Genomic DNA, 13,077 nt, shown 5'->3' with positions numbered 1-13,077 from the left:
TGGACAAAGTCTTCATCGATAAGGATGTGATCACCATTGGCCAATACCAGAGAACTCTTCTCGTGGTCGAAAATTCTGACTACGTGTTTTGAAAAATGAACAGGGCACTTGGAGACACCCAATATAAGAAGAGAACCAAACCCGATTTCCTTCACAGCTTCCTTATCTTCTATACTAAGTTTTTGAATAATGTTGAAAAGGCCATTAAGGGATGATCTTGTTTGAAATACTAGTTTCATTTTACTGGTTTTGGGAGAAAGTGGTCATTCTTGATCGAGGGGTGTAGCTATAGCAGTATCAGTAGTTGTAGAAGCAACAATAGAAACTAATTTATCAGTCGATGACTTCGTCTTCCTCTTTTTTTCATATTGATTCATAATAACCCTACAACACAAAATTTTCAGCGAGAGAACAAAAATCAGTATTTTACAAAATAAATGGAACAAACTGGTGTAATAGTAATGAAAATACTAGAAACAAAATATGAATCAAAATAAACTGCATCTACAATTTATCATCGACGTTGTCGTTGGATATAGAGACGGTTTCATTTATGCTGTTACACACCGCCAAGACGAGCTCTCGGGCGTTGTAAGTATCCATTGGCATGTTGTTGCCTTTGTTTTGTGACATTTTTATAAGAAATCTTTGTAGCGTAGAAGAATAACACTAGGGTTTCAAAGTTTAAAGATGATCAGAGAGAGAGAGAGTGGGATTGCAACAGGAAAATTTTATTTTAATCCTTCATTCAGTGATTTTAGCTTTACATAAATTAAAACTGAAAAAAGATAACTTTACTAGGTTGCACTTGTAAATTAAAAAAGAAGATAACTTCACTAAGTTGCGCTTGTAAAATCATAAAAGCATATAGTTTCACTAGGTTGCGCTTGTAAAATCAGAAAAGAAGAAAGTTTCACTAGGTTGCGCTTGCAAAATCAGAAAAGCAGATAGCTTCACTAGGTTGCGCTTGTAAAAACAGAAATGAAGACAGCTTCACTAGTTAGCGCGCTTGTTTTAATTCTCCAATAGGGTTTACATACATGCATGAATAATTTTTTTTATACGAACGCTTAAAGGTATTTACATTATTGTGTTGGAGGTTTTACATTAACTTATAGGCATATAAACTGAGTGAAGCGAAGGACGCTTCACTCAATAGCGTTTCTTTTCAGTCCGTTTTACATGGCGAGTGGTGAAGCGAATGACGCTTCACTCAATAGCGTCTCTCTTCATTCTGTTTTACATGGTGATTGAAGTGAAAGATGTTTCACTTAATAGCGCATCTCTTCATTTTGTTTTACATGGCGAGTGAAGTGAAGGACGCTTCACTCAATAGCGTCTCTTTATTCCGTTTTACATGGCGAGTGAAGCGAAGGATGCTTCACTCAATAGCGCCTCTCTTTAGTTCGTTTTATATGGCGCTTCGTTTGAACCCGGAATGAAATCCAGATTTCAGTTCTCTCTCTTCTTTTCAACCCGACCATTGATTTATTAATATAATAATGTTGCTGAAATCTGATTGGTCCGCAATAGAGGAACACCATGTTCGGTAACAGAAGCTTTGAATTGATCATTAAAATAAAATAAACACATCAATTAAATTTTTGTATTTTTGAGTTAAAAACTTAATTTATCTGATTAATGATCCTCGATTAATGTGAATCTTACCTAAAGTATTTATAAAATTCAATCATACAATAAAACCAAATTTTAAATTATTTATAGAATATTCTAAATAAGTTAAATAGAGATTGAATCTACAAAATAATTAAAAATTTATCTTCTGAGTTATGAATATTATATATTTTTATTTTTTAAAAAAATAATTATAAGATTTAATTTATTAAATATAAGAAATTATATATCTAGTTCTACCTAGAAAATAAAAATAAAGTAAGAAATAATATAAAACAAGTCCATAAATTTGATGGAATCACCTTAATAATAATAATTGACTTTAATGCGGAGATGACCAACGCCTAATAAAAATTTTGCAAATGACCATTTTCTATTTTTCAGACAAAAATACTCATGTCGCATGGCATAACGTGACGGAACCCTAATTCGTCGAGTGTGCTGTCGCGTTACGCGACGGGGTATTTTTATTCGAAAAATAGGAAGTGGTCATTTGCGCAACTTTTATTAGGCGTTGATCATTTGCGCAATTAAGGCAATTATTAGAGTCATTTCATCCAATTCCCCCAACAAGTCTAATTGTATTAAAAATATATTTTTCTATTATATTATTATTGGTGGTAATTACCGATTAGGGCTGAAAATGAACAGAGTATTTCGTGAGCTACTCGCGAGTAGCTCAGTCAACGCTCGACTCAAACTCGGTCAAACTCGAGTTTGAGCGTTGACTGAGCTCAACTCATTATATAATCGAGCCGAGTTCGAGTATTTATATAACTCGTTCGAGTACTCGTCGAGCTACTCGAAAATAAATATTATATTTTCAAATTTATATTTTATAATATTATTAAAATTTTAAATTATCTCAATTTTCCGAGTTCGAAGCTCGAAACGAGTCGAACCCTTGAGCTAATCGAAATCGAGCTTGAACTCGAGCTCGGTTAAATATTAGACTAATCGAGTTGAGCTCGAGCGTTACTTATATATTTGAGTTCGAGTATTAATTTTAGTACTCGATTGAGTTTGAGTTCGAGCTATTTAATATTTTTTAATATTTAATATTTTTTAAGCTCAAGTTCGAGTAGACCACTCAATTCGACTCGTTTTTAGCCCTAAACTCTAGTGGTGACCACAAGTATTTAACATTAAATACACTAGGGTGGTTCTCATGCGTTGCATGATTGAATCGATAAAATAAATCAAACAAATAATTTTATTATTGATAATTCATTCCAAACATTTAAGTTAAGATAAATATATCTAATAAAATATATAAAAATCGTTGACTAATATTAACTTTATATTAATTATTTTTCTTAAATTATTTTATAACCACCAACTCAATCAACTAAATAAAATATGACACAATTGCTAGAAATATTATTTAAAGTGTAAAGAGTAAAACATATAAAAAATTCGACTAATATTTTTCTTACTTAAAATAAAAATAACAAAATTCATTTTGAATTCCTATACAAATATCATCGATATTTTATAACTTTATTTTGAGTTCTCCCAATAAATTCAAATTTTAGCATAACTAATCCTTATACATTTTGGTGAAGGCTATTTCATTCGGATAACCATAATTTTAGGTTACGTGAACTTCCATTTTATTATTAATTGTTAAGTTAGATTTTAATGTAAACTTCCATTTTATTATTAATTGTTAAGTTAGATTTTAATGTTCAACGTATGAATCACCTTAATTTCTTTAGAGTTAAGATTTTTACCATATATATTATGTTAGTTAATAATAAATAAAATATTATTTTATCTTAAATAATTAGTAGTTATTAGTTGATAATTGTGATTAGTATCTTAATTAAAAATATTATGGTAATATATCACAAATCTTTGAATATATAATAAATTATTGACTTTAATTATGGAATATAAATTAATTAAAAAAAACTATAATTTTAATTAAACTAAATTGAAATCGATTTATATAGCAATCTAACTAAAACAAAATATAAAATAAAATAAACTACCTTATCTTTACATTATACTTAATTAATAATTTTTAAAATTTATATGAAATATTTTAAACATTTTTTATAGTAATAAACTTTATATTTTATTATGATATATTTTAAATATTCTTTATAATAAATTAAACAATATAAAGTTAAACCTTTTAAAGGTAAAATAAAAATAAAGCAAAACTCTATATAAAAAATATCATTGTCCCAATATATTAACTTTTAATTTATAATTATGACAAAAAAAAAAAAAAACTTAGACAAGACAAAATCCTAATATATTAACTTTTAATTTATAATTCTGACCCAAAAAAAATTAGACAAGACAACAAATAGAATATAATCCTAGTAACATAATTAAACACATAACAAAATTTCCAAGATAACTTACATCAAATAATAACTATCAAGCCATTATTCCTTCCAAGTTTCTGTTGATTTACCATTCTTAATCACCATCTTCAAGACTTTATTGTTGATATAACATTATTTTTATTTGTATCTGCATTTTCCTAAAAAAACAATTTTAATTGTTTTTTTTATTGTGTTTCAGATGAGAAAAGTTGGAAAAGTTGCAAGAGCAATATGCATAATAATGAATCACCCAATCACATTCGAGGATTATAACTATTATCTACATTATCATCCTCTTTTTGTGAATATATCTTTTTGTGCAATCAATTAAACCCAATAAACATCCCAATAACATTGCTGAATAGACTTGTAAAATAAATGAATCTATATCATCAACAACAAATAAAAACTTAAGCTTCTATGTAATGAGAGATGATTCAAGGTAATTATTGTCGTCACAGCACTTGAAGACTGTCTTATTTGAAGCATATATGGTTGTTTGTGCTTTGCACTTATTATTCTCGCAATATTTTTCCAAACATCATTTACAGACTATCTCATTTAAAGCATATGTGGTTGCTTGTGTAGGTATCTGTTTTGCAGTTCTTATTCTCACAATGTTGTCCAAAGGGGAAGTTTATTGTATTTGTATCAACAGATGCAGAGACTGACAATCCTGAAATTGAAGTAAGTCTAATTAATTTGCAGTTCTTATTCTCACAATGTTACTCCAAAGGAAAGTTTATTGTATTTGTATCAACAGAGACTGAGAACCCTGAAATTGAATTAACCCAAAAATTGGCATTTTTCTTCTCTCATTCATTCCCAATGTTTGATAATTAGCAAAAATGTTATTGTATATTCAGCATTGAAACCTTCCAATAGACTTGTAAACATTAAGAAAAACCTAAACTACTATGTAAAGAGAAAGGATTCAAACCTAACTTAAGCCCAGTTTTTCGTTCTGAGATGGACATCCGCTGCCAATGTCATTTGCATGTTGGCTTCTTTGGCCGTCAATGTTCTGGTCATGTTTGCTTCTCTCACTCTCAAGCATCTGGAAATGCGTCGAACAACTAATTAAACCCTAGCCTTCATCAAAGAAGATGGAGAAAGGAGGCAGGGAAAGAAACAAATCTACATCAACAACAACAAATAAAGACCTAAGCTCTCCATCTGGAAATTTTCGAGTGGCAGCTAATCAAACCCTAGCTTTCATCTACGAAGATGAAGAAATCAGCTTCTTTGGTTGTCAATGTTCTGGTACCGTTAGCAACCACGATTGCTTCTCTCACTCTCAAGCATCTGAAAATGCGTCGAACAACTAATCAAACCCTAGCCTTCATCAAAGAAGATGGAGAAAAAGGCAAGAAAAGAAACGAATTTGCATCAACAATAAACAATAAAGACCTCTGTAGTCGGCTTCTCCTTGAGGATGGTTGCCGTTTTCTTCCCTCTGAAAATTAACCCTAACCCAAGAAACAGGCAGAGAAAAAAACAAATAATTATATTTATACTAAAATGATAATGGAGCTCCACGACCCGCGAGATTCAGAAAAAAAACCGAAGCACTGTGGTGAGCGCGTGGAAGGTACCTCCCATCATTTTTTTAAACATTATTATATATGTATAGATATCCTCCTATCATTTTAAATTTATTTTGTTTTAATCTATGTTTGTGTGCATAGTAACATAAGGGTAGACAAAAATAAAATTAGAATTAAGATTTGATAAAAGTAATTGGGAAATTTGAGGAAATGACCCCAAAATAGGGCCAAATAGCCGATGGTGCGGGCCACTAATTTTTATAGCGCTGGTGACCCCCAAATTTTTTAATGACCATTTTACACATGCGTCACGCACCCTCCAGGTGCGTGACGCACCCTGAACCCTATAAAGACTTAATTTTTTTCATTTTCGTTTCAGTTTCTCTCTCATCCAGCCCCTTTCTTCCCGTCTTCTCCGCCGTGAAACTCTAATGGTGGCGGAGAAGATTTTCTCTTCTTTTTCAACGATGAAGAACGAATCGAAGAGGCACCGTCGACCATGGCAACATATTCAACGGCCTATAGCTTCGAAGAACATCCAATGGAGACGAGTTTGCACAGCGCTGAGGATTTCGAACAAATTGACATTTCATTCGACCATTCCACTATATTTTGTGTTTATTTCGTTATTGTTTGTTTCGATTTCCTATTCAGTTCGTGTATATTTCATTTACATAACGTTCCTCATTGATTCGCTGATTCGTTGAATGCAGGTTGTTTGTTTGGTAGGATGCGTCACGTAGGATGCGTCAACATGGATGCGTCAACTCAGATGCGTCAAGTAGGATACGATGCGTCACATTTATTTTTATTTTATATAAAAACTCAAATAAGCCTCGACCACTATTCATGCTCTCTCTCTCTCTCGCACCCGACGACGCACCTGCCTCGACGTCTCTTCCTGCTCGTCTTCGTCTTCATCTTCTCGTTCATTCATTGACTTCATGAGGTTAGTTTTAGTTATGTTTGTTTATGTTCATGTTAGGTTTTAGGGTTGGTTGCTTCTTGTTTGCAAATGGTTCATTCATGGTTTATGTTAGGGTTTAGGGTTGCTTCATGCTTGCAAATGGTTCATGCATGTTTTATGTTATGTTTTTAGGGTTGCTTCTTGCTTTCAAATAGTTCATGCATGTTTTATGTTAGGGTTTTAGGGTAGGTTGCTTCCTGCTTTCAAACGGTTCATGCATGTTTTATGTTAGGAATTAGGGTAGGATGCTTCTTGATTTCAAATGGTTCATGCACGGTTTATGGGTTGGGTTGCGTCAAGCAGCGGCGTCAAACAGCTACTTGACGCATCTGACAGTTGTTTCTAGCTATTTTGACGGTTGCTTTTCTTCTCGTTTGTTTATATTTGTTGTGAAATGTTTTCACAAACATTGTTGTTTTTCTTTTCCCTTTTGTAGATGGCAGACTTCACGGTTTATGATTTTCCTGGTAGGATTTCATTGAAATCTGTCCTAGCCTTGAAAAAAGTATCTGATAGGTTTGAAGCGCTGGGTCTTATGGAGAGGGCTCTAAATTCCCAATTTCAGTATTTATTGAGAGGAGTCCCAGACTTGTTGTTCTCAGGGACTATTTTACATCAGTTGCTGGTTCGGAAGGTGAAGGCCAATTTGAATAGGATGATTTTCAACTTCAATGGGGAGGAATATACTTTTGGTCTGAAAGAGTACGCATTGATTACAGGCCTCAACTTCGACAGATTGCCTAAATACAAAGATGAATGCCGAGGTTGTCCACCCTTGCTGATAAAATATTTCAAAAGGAATACGTCAATTCGAATGATGGATTTGGAATCTATTTTCATGAAATGCACCGATAAGGAAGACGCATGGAAGATCGGGTTGATTTGCTTGATTAACCAGTACCTCTTCTCATATGACCTAAAACGGCTTTTAAATCTCAAAATCATCCATATGGTTGAAGATGTTGAAGATTTCCTCCGATTTCCATGGGGGAAGGTGTCCTTTAGATTCACCATGAGGGGTCTTGACCAGGACATGAAACACCACAGGTCCGTATATATGTCCAGGAAAGGGAGTGGAGTTACTAATTCTTTTGCTTATAACGTGTATGGGTTTGTACTAGCACTACAAGTGTGGAGCTATGAGATCATTCAAAACTTGGTCCCTAAATTCGCCACAAGGAAAGACGTTGATGGCCCTTTTCGCCCAAGGATACTGTTGTATCAATCCAAAAGGAAGAATACATTTCAAGAGATGCAATCTGCCTTTAACAGCGCTATGTTTTCTAAGATGGAAGAGTCCTCCGAGGAGACGAGTTTGTAAAGTGGGGAGGATTTTGAACACATTAACAATTCATACGATGATTTGTTTGAGGGAGTTACTGATGGGGGAAAAAAGAGAAAGGCTGATGAAGATGTTGCTGAAGATGATGATGATGAAGATGTTGATGAAGAACCTACTACTGTCCAACCTTCCAAGAGGAAGAGGAATGTTGAATATGATGATATATCCCCCCCCCCAGCAAAGCAGCCATCAAGCGTCGTAGCCTGCGTAACATGAGTCCCCCATCCGCAACTTCAACACCTCCATCATCACCTACACGTGAACCGGCACCGGCATCTCATGTTCAGATAAAGGATGCCGAAGTGATAAAGAAGGATGTCGAAGAGATAAAGAAAGATGTCGAAGAGATCAAGAGAGACATAAGAGACATCAAATTGAATCAACAAAACTACTTTACGAGGTTTGAAAAGATGATTCTCAGTCTAAGCAACCAGTTCGCCAGCCATGTCACCAACCAGGTAATTCTGTTAGAGCTTTCTGTTTTTTAATGTCTTGATGCAGCTGCTTGACGCAGCTGCTTGACGCATCCTGTATATAAATTCTTTTCACTTTTGTAGCAGGAGCAGAAGGAGAATGACATCGGTCTGAATGACATTCGTGACGAAGAAGAGGAAGAAAAGCAGAATGACATTCGTGAGGAAGAAGAGGAAGAAAAGCAGAATGACATTCTTGACGAAGAAGAGGAAGAAAAGCAGAATGACATTGGTCTGAATGACATTCTCGATGAAGAAGAGGAGCAAAAGGAGAATGTTTTTCTCTTGTGTAGGAAATCGATGCAGGTTGCTTCATTCTGAGAAGAAGAGCTTGGGTATATCCAAAGACATATAAGAAGAACTTCTTTATTGGAGATTGTTGGCTCCACACCAGGTTCACTGCTGAGTACGCTGCGTTTAAGAAAAGTCGTATTGAGTTTGACATTGAAAACTTTTTCGAATACTTCTTGGGCGATGAAAGCAACTATAGGAATAGTTGGAAAGTATGCGATGATATATATATTCCTTTGAACATCAAAGACGTCCACTGGATACTTTGTGTTGTCCGTCTACAGCAATGGCGCGTAGACGTATATGACTGCGATCCTGGATGTTATGCTAATCTTGATGAGTTTGTGCTACCGATGTGCCAAATGATTCCGGTTATATTTGACAAGGCATTGCCTCTTGAAGATAAACAAAGATTTCTTCTGCTCAACCCTGATTCCGTTTTGCCATACACAAGACTTCCAGAGTCAGAAGTTCCCAAAGCAACTAAGAGTGGAGATTGTGGTGTATTTGTACTAATGTATATTGAGTACTTGACTGCAGGTCTGAATCTAGCAGAAGTGACCTCAAATGAGATGAAAGCTTGGAGAGAAAAGTGGGCAGTGAGGTTATTTCATGGACTTGTAGATCCATAGGTTATTTATGAAACTTTTGTACTGATATCAAATTTTTGTAATGTTAATCTCAAACCTTTGTAATATGATTGATTTAATGATATCAAATGTTTTTAATGATATATATGTTATTGTAATTAATTTAATGCCTGAAGTACACAGTTATATAAACCATGTCTAATGTAATAGGTTCTGCACTAATGTAAACCATGTTTCATCAAGCAGCTGCGTCAAGCAGCTGCGTCAAGCAGTTTCGTCAAGCAGCTGCGTCAAGCAGCTGCGTCAAGCAGCTGCGTCAAGCAGCTGCGTCAAGCAGCTGCGTCTACAAAAACACTTGGTACAAAAACCCTGTCCCTGTATTACATTCACCAGAAAACTACAAAAACACCATAAAACAACATTCAATGAATCTTTGTTACAATACAATACACTTTACTGAATCCTTGAATCCTTGATGCAAAAACAACATTAACACCTCCACACAAGACATTTGGTAATAAGTCTACAAAAACAACATTAACACCACAACACAACACTAACAAGTTCATTCTAAGCTAATGGCTCGTAAGATTGAGATGATGGCTCGTAGAGCTGAGATGAGGGTTCGTACAGTTGAGATGATGATGGCTCATTCTGCTGAGATGATGAGGGCACATGCTGCTGAGATGATGAGGGCTCATGCTGCTGAGATGATGCTCTTGCTCTTGCGGTAGACGGTGCAGGCATCACTGCTTTGCATGTTGCTCTATTATGTCCTAGACCTGCACATGAACTGCATCGTCTCGGGACCTTACGGACCTCACCTTGGGATGTCCTACGTTTAGTTTGTGGCCGACCTTTCTTAACCTTCACAGGTGGTTTTAGACACACGCGTTGTTTGATAATATCGGGAAGATCCCAATTCTCTTCATCACCAACCGGATAACATGTCTCCGCATATGCATTCAACCAAGATACAGTTGTATAATACCTATGAGAAGGAAAATAAAACGATTAAAAATAGGTTAAATAAATAGGTTCAAAACGATTAAATACCTTGAGCATAAGTCGTAAGGAACCACATTCCTGTGACGGGCAGCAGCCAGTGCATGTGTACAAGGAAGACCGGAGACTTCAAATACCCTACAAGTGCAGTCCTTGTCCTTCAAATTGACTTTATAATGTGCCTCATTATCATGCACATACAACTCAAATCGGTTAAGGGATGATACGGTATAGAATCTTGCTTTCTCAAAACCATCACATAATAACTTTTCATACGTTGGAGATAAAAATTCTTGGTGGTTGGACGCTTTTTCTCTTCTATCATTAAACCACCCTTGTAATGTTGTTCTTAAAGACTCAAGCATTGCTGAAATTGGATACTTTCTGGCTTCCCTGCACTGACTATTCAAACTCTCTGCATAATTGCTTGTGAGTTGATTGTATCGCTTACCGGGGAAATATGCTCTACTCCATCTTTGAAACCCAATCTCTTCCAAATAGGCAGCAATCCTATGATCTTTAACCCTGATCTTGTCAAAAAACCGATTAAATTGGGGGATAGTGTACGCACGAGAAGCCAAATCAAACTCGACATGACAATTATCAGTTTTGAATTTGGCATTAATATTCATCTTTATGTGATATGTGCACGCACCGTGGTCTGCTTCTGGAAAAACAGCACACAAGGCATTGGCTATACTTGGGTGTCTATCAGATACGAAGACGAGATCATCAACTAATCCAATTGCTTCTCTAAGTTTTTGCATAAAATAAGTCCACGGGTTATTATTCTCTGAATCAACAACGCCGAATGCAACAGGATATAGTTGCTCATTGGCATCCAATGCAACAGCCACCAATAGTTGACCTCCCACCTTGTGCTTGAGAAAACTTGCATCAACACACAATACGGGACGACAAAAGGCTTTGAAACCCCTAATTGAGAGGCCTAGAGACATGAACATATATTTGAAGTGGTCGTGCTCGTCTGTCTGAATATCTGTTATGGTACCCGGATTATTCTTCTCTAACATGTATAGGTATGAAGGCAATTTTTCATAGGAATCCTCTACCGTTCCTCGCACCGCCGTTAAAGTCGTTTCCCTTGCCCTCCAAGCCTTATTATAAGTCAAAAACATCCCATAAGCTGACTGCATGTCTTCAATTATTTTTTTAGGCAAGTGGTTATGGTGATGGTCCATGTACTTACCCTTCATGCACTGCCCAATAACCCATGCCGGTGTTTGCATTTTTTTTCCGGCCTCGACAAAACTGAGCATGAGTGTTGTCGATTGAATTTCCGAATCTCAAACATCTCGGAAAACTTACCTTTCACAGCACGTAAGCTCCACTTACATGTCTCATCCATACATTTCACATACCAAAGATGTTTTCGAGACTTTTTCACTTTGAATTCAAAATGATAAGTCATCGCATATTTATATAGCGTCAGTTGAAGTTCTTTTTTAGTATCAAATAACGTACCGACTTCCAATACGGTTTCACTAGTTAACGCCAATGCAAATGAAGGGTCTGTCGGTGATACGTCTGTAGGGTCTGTCGATGGTGTACCCATTGACGCTCTTGCACTAGATGGTGTACCCATTGACGCTCTTGCACTAGATGGTGTACCCATTGACGCTCTTGCACTAGATGGTGTACCCATTGGTGTAGGTATTGACCGGTGCGGCGTGCGTGCAACTGCTGATGCAGGACTAGTAGTAGCTTGGAAATCACTAACCCGTTCGTAATTAAAGTCAATAACGCGTTCATGATTAATCAGTTCATGATGAGCCCGTTCATCTTCTACTCCTCCTCCTTCATTATCACTTTCAAATAAAATCTGTTGAGAAACAACTCGAGAAACAACGCCGGGTATAGTTTTTTGAGTAATGATTGGTAGTGTAGTATCTTGACTTGGGTACTTCTCTACTAATGAGACACAAAGTGGTGACGAAGATGACGAACTTCGACCCCATATCAACCGTGATAAATACATGCCCACATCTTTATCTCCCTCAATAACAACAGGGGGAAGTTTTGCAGAAGGATCATACATGACTTTAATCACTAAATCATATGCAGACTTTTGCACGTTAATCGTCTCATAGATTGTATCAACTAATTCAGCAAATGTAGTACATTGAGGTATATCCATGGTTTTGCATGATTGTGCAGAGAAAGACCTGGTACCATTGGCTGCAATTTGCCACTCTCCATTGTACACAACAAATACGTCAGCAAATACTTCAGCTGCAATTGAAAAAATGATAGTATCAATCGAGAGACACCGTAACAATGAAATGCAAGTAAAGTGTATGGGGTGCGTTACGCATCTGCGTAACGCAACTACGTGACGCAACTGCGTTACGCAACTACGTGACGCAACTGCGTTACGCACCCAGTTTCCGCCGCGACGGTGGCATTCCACCTACTCATTCCCTAATCACTACACCCTAACAAACAAAGCGTGGAAAGAGAGAAATGAAGAAGGAGAAGAATACCTGTAGCAGCAGAAAGAGACATTGTGAAGGAAGAGAATGGATTCCGCCGTCGTCTTCGTCGGTCGGTGGTTGGGTTTTTTAGAGAGAAGGAGGAGAAGGGAAGTGAAGAAAGAGAAGAAGAAAGAAAGAATGAAAAGAACTGAGATTTTTTTTATTATATAGTAAGGGCATTGTGGACTTTTCACAATGCCCTCAGGTGCGTCACGCAACGGGAGGGTGCGTGACGCAACGGGGGTATTTTCGGCAGAAAATTGTTTGGGGGTCACCAGCGCTATAAAAATTAGTGGCCCGCACCAAACATAATTAGCCCCTTTTTTGGGTCATTTCCTCAAATTCGCCCAGTAATTTTACTATTATGATTTTCGATTACTTCCTAAGCTACGC

General features: G+C 36.2%; 1 long non-coding RNA gene across 1 annotated transcript; it reads right to left on the bottom strand.

Moving 5' to 3' along the window:
* Positions 1–4,368: 4,368 nt before the first annotated feature.
* LOC124936776 lies at positions 4,369–5,448 on the bottom strand. The gene is made up of 4 exons (XR_007099159.1): positions 5,385–5,448; positions 5,138–5,279; positions 4,915–5,031; positions 4,369–4,650 (listed from the first exon to the last, which is right to left on the bottom strand). It is a non-coding gene; the product is annotated as an uncharacterized LOC124936776 (long non-coding RNA).
* Positions 5,449–13,077: the final 7,629 nt, after the last annotated feature.

This window comes from Impatiens glandulifera, chromosome 1 (genome assembly GCF_907164915.1).
Source record: "Impatiens glandulifera chromosome 1, dImpGla2.1, whole genome shotgun sequence".
Lineage (NCBI taxonomy): Eukaryota > Viridiplantae > Streptophyta > Magnoliopsida > Ericales > Balsaminaceae > Impatiens > Impatiens glandulifera.
This window is presented reverse-complemented; position numbering and strand designations above follow the sequence as displayed.